This window comes from Zingiber officinale, chromosome 4A (genome assembly GCF_018446385.1).
Source record: "Zingiber officinale cultivar Zhangliang chromosome 4A, Zo_v1.1, whole genome shotgun sequence".
In the NCBI taxonomy this organism is placed as follows: domain Eukaryota; kingdom Viridiplantae; phylum Streptophyta; class Magnoliopsida; order Zingiberales; family Zingiberaceae; genus Zingiber; species Zingiber officinale.
In genome coordinates, this window is record NC_055992.1 from 159,185,990 (window position 1) to 159,201,130 (window position 15,141).

Genomic DNA, 15,141 nt, shown 5'->3' on the forward strand with positions numbered 1-15,141 from the left:
AAAAATATTCCTTTTTAAGTCCTCTTTCTCCCTTAACTAACAATTTTTTTCAGTAAAATTTAATTATAAGCTAAGTAATACACAGACATTTTTTCTTTCAAAGACTAAATCTTTTTTTTTTCTAAAAACTTAAACCTTGCTTTCAACTGGCTTATTTTTTGATATATGGCAAAGGGGGAGAGTAGGAAATTCAAAAGTAAAAATTCAAAAAGGGAAGCCCTGTATTAAGGGGGAGCGTCACAAAGTTTAAGTGTTGCTTTTATTAAGGGGGAGAGTAGGAAATTCAAATGTAAAAATTCAAAAAGAAAGCCCTGTATTAAGGGGGAGCGTCACAAAGTTTAAGTGTTAGCTTAAATTTTGCTTTTATTTGAATTTATATACTTAAGCTTGCACACTTAAAACCTTTTAACATATCTTATGTATTTGTTTTACTTAACTTTGAATTTCGGTTGCCATAATCAAAAAGGGAGAGATTGTTGGTGCGGGAAGCATCCGACGATCGAACCTAAGTTTTGATAATGGGAAAGGATTCAAAGTTAAGATGTGTGGTGATCTAATGGTCTGAATGAGATTGCAGGAAAGCCCTAACTGTGGTTAGGCGAGTTAAAAACCCTAGGGGGTGGTAACCCTAGGTCATAGGGGGTGGTAACCCTATGCGGAAAGTCTTGGTGGGTCGAGTGCTTCAGGCAAAAGTCTTAGGGGGGTAACCCTAGGTAGAAAGTCCTGGTGTCGCGAACCAGGTGAAAGACTGGACCAGCCAGAAAGCGGAAGTCCAGCAAAAAGTCTGGAAGCATCGAGCGTCGAGCAAAAGTCCAATCGAACTGGAGGATCGCACTGGCATCAGATAAATTGTAACGACCCAATTTTTCTTATTTCAAGTTCCAAATGTCCATAAAAATATTTGGAAATACTTTTAAAATATTCTAGAGATTTTTAGGAATTTTTAGAGTATTTTTATGTAATTTTTGGAGGTCGTTTAATAGGGTTACAAAAAGAAAGAAGTTTTGATAAAAAACGTTGAAGGTGAGATTCGAACCCACGACCTCGGGTCGGACTGACCCAAGCAAAACCAGCCCAACCAGCTGAGCTACGCTCATTTTGTTAATTATATATGGAGCGATATATATTTAAGTAATAGTTAGGAACAGTAAAATAATAGGAAATAAAATGGTTGCAGCTGGGATTCGATCCCTCGTGTTGGGCTTTAAGCAGAACGCAGCCCACCAACAGACCAGCCGCGGGTTTGTTAATAAAACCCGAATCAAGTTGTATTTAAGCAATAGTTAGTTAACAGAATATTAAAGTTATAAGAAGAGAACTTAGGTTTTCCCCGTGAGAAAATCTTCTCCTCTCCTTCTCTCGCGACGGCGTTTTTCTCTCGCGGCGGAAACGAAGAAACAGGCGGTAGGGCTCGATCTCTGGTGCCGGCGAAGGGTTTTTCCGGCCGGTCTCCACCCGTGCATGACCACCTCGACGAGGGGAGCTCGGAAACACCAAGAAGCCGCCGAGATCTTCACCGTCTCCGAACCCTAGAACCCCTTTTCCTCGGTTTGAATCCAAGAACACGCGGTGAGTTGCTTCTCACCTGCAGTAGGAGTAGTTCCGCGAGCTTTGATTCTTCTTTGTTTGCTTCCGGGATTTTCTGCCTTGTCGCTGTGAATTGAGGTTTCGGATTTAGTTTTCTTCAAGCTTTGATGTTAGCAATTCAGCGTTTGATTTGGGTTTCCTGTTTGTTACCCTAATTGGTATGTTCGGTTTACACATGAGCCCTACAAGTTTCAGAATTTAGCTAGGGATTTTGGTTTTATGCTATTGCCGTGAGTTTTCCTTTGGGTCTCGATACAGATATGGAAAAGAGTTTCAAAATGTTTCTTGATATTGTTTTACACCTCCTTGACCTAATAAGATATGCTGTGACTTTCAAAGAAGGGAAACGAATTGCATAGTGTTGGCATATGGTCTGAGTTTTCCCTGTCGTGGCACTGGGTATACAGAATAGCTAGGTTTTTGGTTCCTTGCCACAATACTGAACAGAAGTGTGTTAGTCTTATTGGTATATGCAGTAGGCGATGAACATGAGATAGCTTGGGATAAATTTTGAGCTTGTAGTTGTTTTCTTCCTCACGGTTAGCATTCGGTTAGAACCTTTAATAGAGTAATTAGTTAGTAGAGTAATTAGACCTGCAGTTTTGTTTTTGTTGCTCTATAAAAGTACAAGTTTGAACTAGTTTTACATAGGTTTGTTTAAGATTCCAGCAAGCTTCACAAAGGCTTAAATGCCAACAAGTTTCAAATTAGTTTGTGCCACAAAAGGGGACATGAACAGCCTTGGAGTTTACTGTTTTGGTTTTAGTTATGTTTAGTATTCCAGTTTTAGTTTTGTTTGGCATTGCAGTTTTCCAATTGTATTGCAGGTTTAGATTTAAAGCATTCAGTTTAGTTTGTCATAGATTTATTAAGCATTTTAGCGCAGATTTGTGATAGGCTTAATATGCAGATTTTTGTTAAGCTTTGCATGCAGATTTATGTTAAGCTTTGTATACAGATTTTCAGTACGCAGGGTGTGTTCTAGTGCACACCAAGTGCTTGATAAAATGCTTAGCTCAATATAATGCTACAGTAGGCATTTTAATAGCTCAGTTAATGCAGTAGAAGCATTTAAAATAATTTATTTAGTCTTGCTTCAGCTTATATGGGACTACGGTCCAATGGGTGGGCTCCCACAGTCGCCTCTAGGTTCAGATAACCTAGTTCTAGGTTCAGATAACCTAGTAAAAGCAAGATAAGAAAATTAGCTATGAAATCAGTATTTTATTTTCAGCAATGGCACTGTACTGGATTAGATATCCATTGGGTTGGGCTCCCACAGTCGTCCCTAGGTTTAGATAACCTAGTAAACCCTACTAGACTCGGAACTTGCAATCCCGGGTTTAGTTAGGGATGCGCGCACAGCAAGTACAGTTGCCGGGCCCATTAGCAGCATGATTATTATTTTAATCTATTATGTAAATAGTTTTCAAAACTTCACAAATTAGATATGTGAATAAAAGTTAGACTCAGTTTAGCATTAATTAGTTTAGCTTAGGTATCAATTCAGTTTCTTATTGATACACATGATAGTTCTATGATTAGCTTTACATGTTAGCTTTTTAGTTAGTTTCTTTGCTATTTATGAGCATGATTAGCTGTACATGTTTAGTATTTCAGTTAGCATGATTTCTTTGCTATTTATGAGCATGATTAGCTGTACATGTTTAGTATTTCAGTTAGCATGATTTCTTTGCTATTTATGAGCATGATTAGCTATACATGTTTAGTATTTCAGTTAGTTAGATTTCTTTGCTATTTATGAGCATGATTAGCTTTACATGTTAGCTTTTTAGTTAGTTTCTTTGCTATTTATGAGCATGATTAGCTGTACATGTTTAGTATTTCAGTTAGCATGATTTCTTTGCTATTTATGAGCATGATTAGCTATACATGTTTAGTATTTCAGTTAGTTAGATTTCTTTGCTATTTATGAGCATGATTAGCTTTACATGTTAGCTTTTCAGTTAGTTCCTTTGCTATTTATGAGCATGAGTAGCTTTACATGTTAGTATTCAGTTTTAGCATGTTTTTATTTATATACATGCATATCGAGTTTTGTGAGTAGATAGCGCTCACTAAGCTTTATGCTTATAGACTGCATTTCCTCCTACTGCAGATAAAGGAAAAGCTAAAATATAAGGAAGAAGGCGACAAGGAGATGCTGTGACGGTGTGTGATGTGTGGACTATGGAGATCCTTGAGACTTAGCTAAAGAACTCACTTAGTTTAAGATTTGTTATGTTTCATTTTCTTTTCTCCTTAATGCTATGATGAAGTTGAGATTGTAATTGAGTTTATTTCCGCATTTGTAGTTTGATACCTCCTATTGTTGGAGTGATATGGTTGTTTGTCATTTCTAGAGTAGTTTCATATTTTTATTGTCTATTATATTGCGTGGTTGTGAAAATATCTTATTCGACCCTTTGTGAGTATCATATTATGTATCGGTTTGGGGTCACAGTGGGGGAGACTCTGAAATTTTTGGTAGAGTTTCTGATTTTAATCATATGGGTTAAGTAGAGTTAGTAGTCAAGTAGCGTCCACCTTTAGAGAATAGTAGTAGTGTAGAAAGGTGGGTCGTTCCATATGGTTAGTTTAAGTTCTCATGCATCATGTTGGGTTACCTAGTAAGAATACCTCTTCTCTTATCTATGTTTTACGCTTTCATGTTTATAGATAACTAAAGCATGTTAATATTTGATAGCATTTGACATGATAGTAGTAGTTACCTATAGCATGATAGTATTAGTTATCGTGTTCTCTACCCGTTTAGAAAATGGTATGAGGGCCTAGAAGGGCACCGACTCGAGCCCCGTGAGGCGAGCGATTCGGTGCCTCCCCTAGACCTTCTGACATTAGTGGCTCGATTATAGCGGTGACTAGTAGAGCAATGACATGAGATAGCCACCTTAAAGGCTAATCAATAGAATACTCCCACCGGAACCAAACATAGCAACCCAGTGGTTATAGAGGTTCCACGATCCGACCCTCTGACACCGGTACTAGTAGCCCGGCGAAACGGAAGGCGTATCGATCGGTGTGGAGAATCAAGCGAGAACTTCCGGGCACGAGTGAACCGTGGGATGCTCGGGCGTGGTTAGCTCTTGGAAGGGCGATGGAGCTCTAGGCGGCGGAGCAGGAAAGGTGAAGTATGTCTCTTTACATCGGCGGAGGCAGCGTCGTATGGTGGGAGAGAATCGAGGCGGGCGCCCGGTGAGCTAGATGACATGGCGGACTTGAGGAGAATTCTTGAGGTTCTTCCGTATGCAGTCACGAATCGCCACTGACGAGTTCACGGAATTTCGTCGAGCGACCTATCGGTTGAGGAACGTGAAGAAATTTGAGGCTCGTCATGCCCGGAACTAGTCGATCGGAGAAAGAGCGAGTCGGTTGATGCTCGAAATCTTGGTAGGAAATAGCTATGAGCGTGGTGGTGGCATTCATGGGCCACGAACCACGGAGGAACTGAGTAGTGGTGCTCGATCACTGAGCACTGCGAGCGACATCAGCAAGCGAGCAAGCCTTCCGAGTCGAGGACAGGAGGCTCGGTGCCCGAGCTTGAGGCCACCGCTCACGTAGCTCTAGCGGAAGAGAACTCCGGCAACAAGCGAATCGGGAGTTACCCAAAAGGACCAGCTAGCATTATCCCAGTGTGCCACTTGTGGGAAATTTCATCCAGGAGGTAGGGCACGCGAGGATGCTTTGAATGCGGACGGGAAGGCGTATGACAGCGATGCCGAACAAGACCGATTTTCACGCGGTGATTGATGCGGAGGTCGGCCGGCCTGACTCCATCGGATCTGAGCGGCTTTAGATGGTCCACATATCGGCCAGGGCAGACTAGAAGCCCTCCAGGTATGGCGGATGTGAGGATCTACTCACTCACCGGAGAGAACGTGGCCAACGCCTCGACGGTTGTCACAGGTCAGATTAGTATCTTCCCGTCTAGTGCTACTGTCCTATTTGATAATCGGCCAACCCATTCTTATATAGTCAGGGCATTCGTCGAAAAGTTAGAACTACACCCAGAGGTAATCAGTAGTCCGTTTCTAACAAAATTACCTTAGGGAGAAGTTATGACATCCGCATTGGCTCGAGCGATTGCCGTCGTGATAACAGACGGGGAACTCTTTTGTGATCGATAGTGCTGAACATGGTGACTACGATGTCATATTTGGAATGAACTTCACGATCGGATCTGGTGCCTCCGTAGAGTGCGTAAGCGGTCGTATTCGACACAGGCGAAGCAGGTTCGAGTACATGAAGAACCCAAGAGGAAAAGGCGAGTTAAGTCCTCGTCGTAGGACTCTACCCGATCGTAGAGAATTGGGAAGGTAGCTTCAAGCTAGACTTACCTCAAGATATGTCAGACACAATGTATTTCATGTCTCCATGCTAAAGAAGTGTCACGACCTTAGCCAAGTGATTCACCTCAGACAGTGTTGATCCAAGAGGATCTTAGCTATGAGCGGAACGAGATAGTGGGCGAGGCGGACAAGATACTAGGAAGCGAGAAGTGTCGTTAGTGAAAGTCATTTAGAACCAGAAGCACGGGAAGTTACTCGGGCGCGTGAGGCAGCATGAGACAGAAATGTCCAGAATTAGTCTAAGTTCGAGGACGAACTTTTTATAAGGGAGGGAGAATTGTAACGACCCAATTTTCCTTATTTCAAGTTCCAAATGTCCATAAAAATATTTGGAAATACTTTTAAAATATTCTAGAGATTTTTAGGAATTTTTAGAGTATTTTTATGTAATTTTTGGAGGTCGTTTAATAGGGTTACAAAAAGAAAGAAGTTTTGATAAAAAAACGTTGAAGGTGAGATTCGAACCCACGACCTCGGGTCGGACTGACCCAAGCAAAACCGGCCCAACCAGCTGAGCTACGCTCATTTTGTTAATTATATATGGAGCGATATATATTTAAGTAATAGTTAGGAACAGTAAAATAATAGGAAATAAAATGGTTGCAGCTGGGATTCGATCCCTCGTGTTGGGCTTTAAGCAGAACGCAGCCCACCAACAGACCAGCCGCGGGTTTGTTAATAAAACCCGAATCAAGTTGTATTTAAGCAATAGTTAGTTAACAGAATATTAAAGTTATAAGAAGAGAACTTAGGTTTTCCCCGTGAGAAAATCTTCTCCTCCTTCTCTCGACGGCGTTTTCTCTCGGGCGAAAAAAGCAGTGAGTGAGGGCGATCTCCAGTGCCGACGAAGGGTTTTTCCGGCGGTCTCCACCCGTGCGTGACCACCTCGGCGAGGGGAGCTCGGAAACACCAAGAAGCCGCCGAGATCTTCACGTCTCCGAACCCTAGAACCCTTTTTCGGTTTGAGACCAAGAATCCGCGGTGAGTTGCTTCTCACCTGCGGTAGGAGTAGTTCCGCGAGCTTTGATTCTTCTTTGTTTGCTTCCAGGATTTTCTGCCTTGTCGCTGTGAATTGAGGTTTCGGATTTAGTTTTCTTCAAGCTTTGATGTTAGCAATTCAGCGTTTGATTTGGGTTTCCTGTTTGTTACCCTAATTGGTATGTTCGGTTTACACATGAGCCCTACAAGTTTCAGAATTTAGCTAGGGATTTTGGTTTTATGCTATTGCCGTGAGTTTTCCTTTGGGTCTCGATACAGATATGGAAAAGAGTTTCAAAATGTTTCTTGATATTGTTTTACACCTCCTTGACCTAATAAGATATGCTGTGACTTTCAAAGAAGGGAAACGAATTGCATAGTGTTGGCATATGGTCTGAGTTTTCCCTGTCGTGGCACTGGGTATACAGAATAGCTAGGTTTTTGGTTCCTTGCCACAATACTGAACAGAAGTGTGTTAGTCTTATTGGTATATGCAGTAGGCGATGAACATGAGATAGCTTGGGATAAATTTTGAGCTTGTAGTTGTTTTCTTCCTCACGGTTAGCATTCGGTTAGAACCTTTAATAGAGTAATTAGTTAGTAGAGTAATTAGACCTGCAGTTTTGTTTTTGTTGCTCTATAAAAGTACAAGTTTGAACTAGTTTTACATAGGTTTGTTTAAGATTCCAGCAAGCTTCACAAAGGCTTAAATGCCAACAAGTTTCAAATTAGTTTGTGCCACAAAAGGGGACATGAACAGCCTTGGAGTTTACTGTTTTGGTTTTAGTTATGTTTAGTATTCCAGTTTTAGTTTTGTTTGGCATTGCAGTTTTCCAATTGTATTGCAGGTTTAGATTTAAAGCATTCAGTTTAGTTTGTCATAGATTTATTAAGCATTTTAGCGCAGATTTGTGATAGGCTTAATATGCAGATTTTTGTTAAGCTTTGCATGCAGATTTATGTTAAGCTTTGTATACAGATTTTCAGTACGCAGGGTGTGTTCTAGTGCACACCAAGTGCTTGATAAAATGCTTAGCTCAATATAATGCTACAGTAGGCATTTTAATAGCTCAGTTAATGTAGTAGAAGCATTTAAAATAATTTATTTAGTCTTGCTTCAGCTTATATGGGACTACGGTCCAATGGGTGGGCTCCCACAGTCGCCTCTAGGTTCAGATAACCTAGTTCTAGGTTCAGATAACCTAGTAAAAGCAAGATAAGAAAATTAACTATGAAATCAGTATTTTATTTTCAGCAATGGCACTGTACTGGATTAGATATCCATTGGGTTGGGCTCCCACAGTCGTCCCTAGGTTTAGATAACCTAGTAAACCCTACTAGGCTCGGAACTTGCAATCCCGGGTTTAGTTAGGGATGCGCGCACAGCAAGTACAGTTGCCGGACCCATCAGCAGCATGATTATTATTTTAATCTATTATGTAAATAGTTTTCAAAACTTCACAAATTAGATATGTGAATAAAAGTTAGACTCAGTTTAGCATTAATTAGTTTAGCTTAGGTATCAATTCAGTTTCTTATTGATACACATGATAGTTCTATGATTAGCTTTACATGTTAGCTTTTTAGTTAGTTTCTTTGCTATTTATGAGCATGATTAGTTGTACATGTTTAGTATTTCAGTTAGCATGATTTCTTTGCTATTTATGAGCATGATTAGCTATACATGTTTAGTATTTCAGTTAGTTAGATTTCTTTGCTATTTATGAGCATGATTAGCTTTACATGTTAGCTTTTTAGTTAGTTTCTTTGCTATTTATGAGCATGATTAGCTGTACATGTTTAGTATTTCAGTTAGCATGATTTCTTTGCTATTTATGAGCATGATTAGCTATACATGTTTAGTATTTCAGTTAGTTAGATTTCTTTGCTATTTATGAGCATGATTAGCTTTACATGTTAGCTTTTCAGTTAGTTCCTTTGCTATTTATGAGCATGAGTAGCTTTACATGTTAGTATTCAGTTTTAGCATGTTTTTATTTATATACATGCATATCGAGTTTTGTGAGTAGATAGCGCTCACTAAGCTTTATGCTTATAGACTGCATTTCCTCCTACTGCAGATAAAGGAAAAGCTAAAATATAAGGAAGAAGGCGACAAGGAGATGCTGTGACGATGTGTGATGTGTGGACTATGGAGATCCTTGAGACTTAGCTAAAGAACTCACTTAGTTTAAGATTTGTTATGTTTCATTTTCTTTTCTCCTTAATGCTATGATGAAGTTGAGATTGTAATTGAGTTTATTTCCGCATTTGTAGTTTGATACCTCCTATTGTTGGAGTGATATGGTTGTTTGCCATTTCTAGAGTAGTTTCATATTTTTATTGTGCTATTATACTGCGTGGTTGTGAAAATATCTGTATACTCTGTATGTATTTATGGATATGGTCACCGGTACAGGGGAGACTCTGCCGAAATTTTTCGGTAGAGTTTCTATGTGATTTTTAATCATACCGGTTAAGTAGAGTTAGTAGTCAAGTAACGTCCACCTTTAGAGAATAGTAGTAGTGTAGAAAGGTGGGTCGTTACATAAATCTCCTGAGTGGAGTAGGTGAAGACGCGTTCCCCGTAGAGGGAACAGTAGGCGTCGGGTCGACCTAGGGTTTCCGGTCGGAAATCCGAAGTCAGACCCGGACAGTCCGATGACTGTCAATCACTTGATTTACTATATTTTATGTGTGCTAACTTTGTCTTGCAGGGTATGTGTGTGTTTGGTGAACTAACATGCTTTGCAGGGACAAATGAAAAACTCACACCTCGGATGAACAGTGTCCGAGGCGCCTCCATGGAGCTTGGAGGTGTCTCAGGTGCAAGCCGAAGCCAGCTGTCCAGAGGAGCTGGAGGCGCCTTCATGGGGACTGAAGGCGCCTTGGACCGTGGCTTGAAGGCGCCTTGGAGTGGCGCTGGAGGCGCCTTGGAGTGGCGCTGGAGGCGCCTTGAGGTGGATAATGAGCAGCGGTCAAAGCTTGATCGACAGCAGATTAATCGGGATAAAACCTTGGGTTAGAGGCGCTTTGGAGCTTAATGAAGGTGCCTTGAACACCCTTTTTAAGGGGGTCTCGACCAGCAGCTCAGAACATCTTCTTCCAAGCGAACTTTCTGCTACAATCTGCCTACGAGATGATCTCGAAGTACTGCAACGACACCCCGACAACCCGGAGCTTCAGATTTAGTCTTTTGTTGTTGGTATAATCTTTTATTACTGCTTTGAATTGTACTTAGTTTGTAATAGTTTTTACGAACTTTAGCTGTTGCCCAACGTAAACGCTCAACGAGCGTGGGCCTTCGAGTAGGAGTCGAGATAGGCTCCGAACGAAGTAAATTCTTGTGTCTTCTGTATGCTTGTGCATTTTACTATTTCCGTTGCGTTATTACTCGTGTTTTATGAATTCAAAAAGTGAAAGCCACGAGCGCTATTCACCCCCCCCCCCCTCTCGCGCTTCTCAATCCAACAGAGCTGATCAAATTAAAGGAAGAATTGGAGGCCTTTAGAGCGGCCTTAGAGACTTATCAAGGAGCTAAGTCGAGTAGGTTTGATCCCATGAAAGAAGCCTACATCCGCTCATATGCTTTTAATAGCAAAGTCACCGATCGGACTCTTCGTTTGTTTGACCTGGCGATCAACGGGACATTCGGCTAACTTAGTGAAGGCAGCTATCTCCCCACCGCTCTATCAAACAAGGTTATTAGTCGGAATAAGCTTACTACGTCACTGCCTGACGATGTATTAGATTATCTAAAGTGAGCCAGTTGAGAGTTTTGTCTCTATAAAAATTTAATGTTTCAATGAATGCTTATTCGTCCGGCTAGCCTTTATTTTCTTGTATTTTAATTTTGCAACTCAATTTTGGAGCATCACGTAAACTCGTGCGGCCTCATGTTTCTTCCGATCCAATCAGCAACTGTTTATCTACTTGGTCGATTGATCCATTTTGTTTTCAAGGTTGTTTCTTGACCATTTTAGTGTAGACGAGGGTTTAAGGTCGTCGCTCGATCGTTGATGTAGATAGGGGTTTAAGGTCGTCACTCGACCACTATCGTAGACAGAGGTTTAAGGTCACCACTCGACCGTTGACGTAGACAAGAGTTTAAGGTCGCCGCTCGACAGTTGATGTAGACAAGAGTTTAAGGTCGCCACTTGACCGCTGATGAAGACATGAGTTTAAGGTTGCCGCTCGACCGTTGATGTAGATAGGGGTTTAAAGTTGCCCTCGACTGCTGACGTATACAAGGGTTTAAGATCGCCACTCGACCGCTGATGTAAACATGGGTTTAAGGTCGCCGCTCGACCATTGATGTAGACAGGGATTTAAGGTCGCCGCTCGATCATTGATGAAGACATGGTTTAAGGTCGCCGCTCAACCGTTGACGTAGGCAAAGGTTTAAGGTCGCCGCTCGGTCGTTGATGCCGACAGGGGTTTATAGTCGCTGCTTGACTTTTAACTTGGCATGGCGGCCCAAGAGTCTGGAAAACTTTGATTTTTATTCATGTCGGCCTTGCATCTAGGAGGCACATATACAAGTACATTTATATTTGCTCATGCACCTCTCACCCAGGCATGTAGGAATGAAGATGATTCATGCTCCACGGCCACTCGAGTTGTCTCCCATTTTTGTCTTCCAAGTGTTGGTCCGGGTAGACCGGCTGGAGAGGGCTGAGTTGCCTGAAACTCTAAAATAAGCACCTTTCTCAACTTTCAACTTAGATTAATAAAGCAATTAAACAAAATTAACAACTTAAAAGAAATAGGTAAAAGACCACTATTTATTTGGTTACAACCTAGATGAATGTTAATCCAAGGCAGATGAAAGCTCACTAAAAATCTTTCGCTGAAGGCGGAGAAGCCTTTTACACACAGTGAAAGCTCAGAAATGACTAGAAAATTGAATACCGAAGTTGTTACATCTTTCCTAGATCCAAGAGTCTTTTTTATAGGCCCTAGAAAACTTATCCGCAGGTTGAAGGCCCCTTCCATAGGGCTGGAAGGCGCCTTCAACAAGGCCAAAGGATAAAACTTTATCCTTTCTGCAATTGCCAAAATTTCCTAGTCGAAGGTGTCTTCCATAGAAGGCGCAAAGGCGCCTTTAACAACCTTTGAAGGCGCCTCCAGCAGCACTTGCAGCCCCATTTCACTCCTTTGTTTCTATGATCTCCTGGGTGATTTCGACCAACATAATAGGGCTCACTCAAACCTAATTTACGGCCTTTTCCTCGAGCATCCTTCCTCCCCGGTTTCTTGTCCCTTGGACCGTCGCACGCGTCATTCTCGTCCACCGGTGTACTCTTCCGCATCACCTCATCCCTCAGACGCACCAAGACCATTGGCTCTCTCCCGTGCTATCCTTCTCGCTAGCTGCATCTTCCGCTTGACATCCTGTGCTCCTAAGCTCCTGCAGACTTAGACACAGGGATCAAAACATAACAGAACCTAACCCAACTTAGTTGATCACACCAAAAATAACCTTGGGGTTTCAATAATCTTTCCCTTTTTTGATGTGAGCAACCCAAGTTAAGTTAGGGTAAACTAATTATAAAGTAAAGATAATAAAATTATAATTATTTAATAAAGTGCAAAAAGATTTTTAAATTTAAAATTTGAACTACTACCTCCCCCAAGACTTAATCTTCCATTCTCCCCATTTGATCACATAAAAAATGGGGTAAAAAAAATATAAGGGTAAAAATTTTTTTTAACAAAAAAGCTTAATTTTCTAAGTGAGATTTGCAAGAAAACAAATTTCTAAGTGAAATTTGCAAGTCAAGTCAAACTTGTTCTTTCCTACTCCCCCTTTTTATCACATTAAAATTGGGGTTATTTTAACAAAAAAAAAATTCTAACTTAAAAACAATTTAATGCATTTCTAAATACTTAACAGTTAGTAAATTAAATACTTTATATCATTAATTGGCTTCCAAACTATGGCGAGGCACTAGACCTTCTTGGTTATTGAAGCAACAACCACTTTCTAGACAAAGTCTTTTAAGGAAATTAAATATTTAATTTTTTCACTGAAAGCCTTGAGTCTAATTAAAGTTTAATTAATAAAAAATTTTGGAACCCAATATAGGTTCCTTCTAACTGGGTTAATTAAAAATCTTTTAGGAATATTTTTCTAAGAAAATTTTCTAATGTGCCCCTTGTGGTAATTAAAATATCAGTTCAAATTATTATATTTCCTAATATTTTTATTATATGAGCATGCATAATTTTTTTAAATATTCTATCTTTGCTTTCAATTTGTCATTTTCTATTTTCAAATTATCACATAATTCTAGTGGACATGCTTTGGATAACCGAATTTTCAAATCTATAATTTCTTTTTCTAACTTGCAGCAGTTTTTTGATAGGAATTTAACAAATTTGAATAACTTATCAAGTGAAAGGGATCATACCTGACTTACCTTGTCAATCTCGTCATCCTTAGCTCCCCCTGAACTGCTGCTTTCTTTTGATGTAGCTCCCCCTTCATCGATACTTTCGATGCTCATTTCGGACTAGCTTACTTCGTGTTCGTCTTCTTGATGACTTGCCATCAACGCAATTCTGAAAAAGGCTTCAACCTCTGATTCAGATGACATTTCATCCCACGTCGCCTTAAGGGTCTTGTATTTGTTTGTTTGGACGAGCTTCTTATCCTTGCCTTTGTCCTTGTTCTTCAATTTAGGGCAGTTGTCTTTTACATGTCCTTCTTCATTGAAGTGGTAGCATCTAATTGTTCTTTTTTTTATACCCTAAGATGGTTAGATTTTCTAGATTTAAATAATTTTTTAAATTGTCTTACAATCATTACCGTTTCGTTGTTGTTAAGAGAGGATTCTAAATCTTGTATGTCCATCGTTACCTTAAAGGCAATGTTGTACTTTGACTCCTTTGGATTTGCACATCTCGTTTCACGGACTTCAAAAGTAGAAAATAATTCTTCTAAAATAGTTGAATCTAAATCCTTAGATATGTAATAAGCATCTACTAATGATACCCATTCAGTATTTCTAGGGAATGCATTAAGCGCATATCATAGTGATCCCGTCTCGCGAGTTTTACCACCGAGATTCCTTCATGTAGTTTCAGGAATTTCTCCCAGAGTTCCTTCACAGACTCGTAGGCTCCGATCCGATTGACTTCTTGTGGCAGTAGAATGCTTAGTAGATGGAACTCTGCTTTGTCGTTTGCCACGAAATCAGCCTGCTCCTTCTTGGTCCAGTGGTATTTTTCTTTACCTTCGGGTGCTACAAAACCAAATTCTATTATTAAAAGCAAATCAAAATTAGTTTTAAAAAATACCTCCATCTTCTTTTTTTAGTTGGCGGAATCCCCCTCGAACTTGGTGGGTGGATGCTTGATCCCGCCATCTCGTGTGCATCGTTCGGCGGTTAGTCCTCCTGAAGCTGTTAGGGTCTAATACCATTTGTTGGTCCGGGTAGGCCGGCTGGAGAGGGTTGAGTTGCCTGAAACACTAAAATAAGCACCTTTCTCGACTTTCAACTTAGATTAATAAAGCAATTAAACAGAATTAATAACTTAAAAGAAATAAGTAAAAGATCACTATTTATTTAGTTACAACCTAAATGGTTGTTAATCCAAGGCAGATGAAAACTCACTAAAAATCTCCTTCGCTGAAGGAGGAGAGGTCTTTTACACACAATGAAAGCTCAGAAATAACTAGGAAACTGAATACCGAAGTTGTTACATCTTTCCTAGGTCCATAGGTCTTTTTATAGGCCCTAGAAAAACTTATCTGCAGGCTGAAGGTGCCTTCCATAAAGTTGGAAGGCGCCTCCAACGAGGCCAAAGGATAAAACTTTATCTTTTCCATAACGACCAAAATTGCCTAGTCGAAGGCGTCTTCCATGGCTATGGAAGGCGCCTTCACACTGTTCATCAAAGGCGCCTTCCAGCCATGGAAAGCGGCTTCCACAGAAGGCGCGGAGGCACCTTCAACAGCCTTTAAAGGCACCTCCAGCAGCACTTGCAGTCACATTTCACTCCTTTGCTGTTACGATCTCCTGGGTGATTTCGACCAACAGAATAGGGCTCACCCAAATCCAATTTCCGGCCTTTTCCTTGAGTAGCCTTCTTCCCCGGCTTCTCGTCCCTCGGATTGCCGTGCACATCCTTCTCGTCCACCGGTGTACTCTTCCATAACACCTCATCCCTCAGACGCACCGAGCCCGTCGACTCTCTCCCG